This window comes from Rhamphochromis sp. 'chilingali', assembly GCF_963969265.1.
Source record: "Rhamphochromis sp. 'chilingali' genome assembly, chromosome: 5".
NCBI classification, from domain to species: domain Eukaryota; kingdom Metazoa; phylum Chordata; class Actinopteri; order Cichliformes; family Cichlidae; genus Rhamphochromis; species Rhamphochromis sp. 'chilingali'.
This window is the reverse complement of record NC_137932.1, coordinates 1850316-1852740: the sequence shown is the minus strand read 5'-3', so window position 1 is coordinate 1852740 and position 2425 is coordinate 1850316. Positions and strand designations below refer to the sequence as shown.

The following is a 2425-nucleotide window of genomic DNA, read 5'->3' as shown; positions in this document are numbered from 1 at the left end:
GGGAATCTAAAGGAGCTGCTGGATACAATTACTTCAGAAATGTGCAAAATTAAAAAATGGTTTAACAGGAACAAACTATCGCTAAATCTAAGTAAAACTAAAATTATCTTATTTGGGAATTCCCTTAGAAATGCACAAGTGCAGATTCATGTAGATGGTGTGGAAATTGAAAGAGTACTTGAACATAAGTTTCTTGGTGTGATTATAGATAAATTAAACTGGAAGTCTCATATAAATCATATACATAACAAAATTTCAAGAAGTGTCTCAATCTTGAGTAAAGTAAAACACATTCTGGACCACAAATCACTCCACATTCTCTATTGTTCCCTGATTGCACCGTATTTGAATTACTGTGCAGAGGTTTGGGGCAATACTTACAAATGTTCGCTATCATCAATCTTTATATTACAAAAAAGGGCCATAAGGATAATCCATAAAACTGGTTACAGAGATCATACCAGAGGAGGAGCCAGACATTTGAAACACCCGGGGCTTAGCCCTAAAGGGTAGTATGCATGTGGGATTTTTTTTTTTTTTGAGGGGGGGGGGGGGACTTAACCAAGACATAACCACAATCAGAACTAGATGATAGTAGCACTAAAAATCATCATAGACCTGCACTACACTTATTTATTTAATTCTACCAAAGTACAATATTTAGATTGAGAAAAGTTTATATAATTATTTAGCCTTGTTGTGCAAACAAGCCTGCAGAACTTAATAAATATAGAATTTGAAAAATAGCAAACCTAAAAAGAAACACTAGGTACGAGATACATGAGTACCTAGTGTTTCTTTTAATAAATATAGAATTTGAAAAATTCTATATTTATTAAAAGAAACACTAGGTACGAGATACATGTGATACATGAGTACCTATGATACGGTGATACTTTTAGTAAGCAACCATTTGACTAACATGTGTGTCTCACCTGCTCTTGTTCATCTCTGTTCTGTCCTCATTCTCCATCTCAATCTCTGCTCCTCTCTCTCTCTCTTTGTGCTGACAATCATCAAATATACAGTTGAAACCAGATATTTACTCTTCAGATAAAAACACTTTTTTAATTGTAACATCAAATCAGACTAAATGTTTATTTCTTTAGATTTGATAAATATAAAAACATATTTGTTAACTTTAAGAGTAAAGAGAGAAACTGTCTGTGTTTTTTAATTGCAAATGGCACCAAATTGTATTCAAACTTGAGCCACACTTATGGAGCTCCACAGTTCTTTTCCTGGTGTTTTGGTTGACATCTCTTGATGTTCCCATGTCACAGAAACAGGCTCTGTGTTTTGCCTTATATGCATCCACAGCTGTGCCACCAGTTTACTCACATGGACTCTACTAACCTATCAGAAGCTTCTTCAGCTCAGAATGGAATCGTCTGGAGTTTTCTTATTAATTAACAATAAACTTAGTGTGTATGTACTCCTAAATTTAATGAAAGTGATAAAAAACAGAAAGCTCTGTCTCTCTTTATTCTGACATTTAACTAATTCAAAATATATTTCAATATTTATCTAAAACAAAAGTTTACTCTAAATTGATGTTGTACAGTAAAAATGTTTTATGTTTTCTCCCTAAAGTGTAAATATCTGGTTACAAATGTGAATATCCTGCTGTGTACTGAAATCCCTCTTGTTTTGCATAGAAATATACTGAACAACATACAAAGCATAATATATAAAATAACATTTACCTGAGTTTTTTCTTTGAAAGAAGCCTCTAATGTCCATTCTTATATTTCAGTACATAACTGAAACCGAATTAGTCGGGGAGGGTAAGAACTGAAAATATGAAATAAACACACGTAAGCTAAGACTCTCTAAAAAATAGCATTTGTTCGGCTTTTCATTTCGCCATTTGTTGATTCACTTGAAGAGCAAGTAACGTAATATTGGTCAAGTGATCAGTTTCATATCAATCTTTCGTGATTCACCGTCATATTTACATTATTTATACGGTATGAATGATTTGCTTTGGTACCTGGTCAAACTTAAGCTCTCCTTAGTATGGCTGGCTCCGTCTCTCCAACAGCGCACTCACGGGCAGCAGCTCCCCCCGCCCCCTCGCTCAGTCGCTTAGTGCCTGAGCTCGGATCATACCAATATCAGGGGGGGGGGGGATTCACGCACAGTCGTAAATTCCCACAGTGTGCACTATGTGCTTCGAATATTGTGTGTACTTTTTGTTTTATACAGTTGTCAGCCAGGCATCTAACTATGAAAAAATTACACTCCAAAATACCCCGGGCTTCTGACAAAACAACCCGGGCTTAAGCCCCGTAAGCCACCCCCACGCTCCGCCCCTGGATCATACAAATCCACTATTCTTAAAATCAAAAATTCTAAAATTCACAGATCTGGTTCATTTTCTCACAGCACAAATTATATATAAAGCAATAAATAACCTGCTTCC

At 35.5% G+C, this 2425-nt stretch overlaps 1 long non-coding RNA gene across 1 annotated transcript; it reads right to left on the bottom strand.

The window, feature by feature from the left end:
* Nucleotides 1-650: 650 nt before the first annotated feature.
* Nucleotides 651-1942, bottom strand: LOC308397729. The gene is made up of 3 exons (XR_013971832.1): nucleotides 1707-1942; nucleotides 880-1006; nucleotides 651-788 (listed from the first exon to the last, which is right to left on the bottom strand). It is a non-coding gene; the product is annotated as an uncharacterized lncRNA (long non-coding RNA).
* Between the last annotated feature and the right edge of the window lie 483 nt (nucleotides 1943-2425).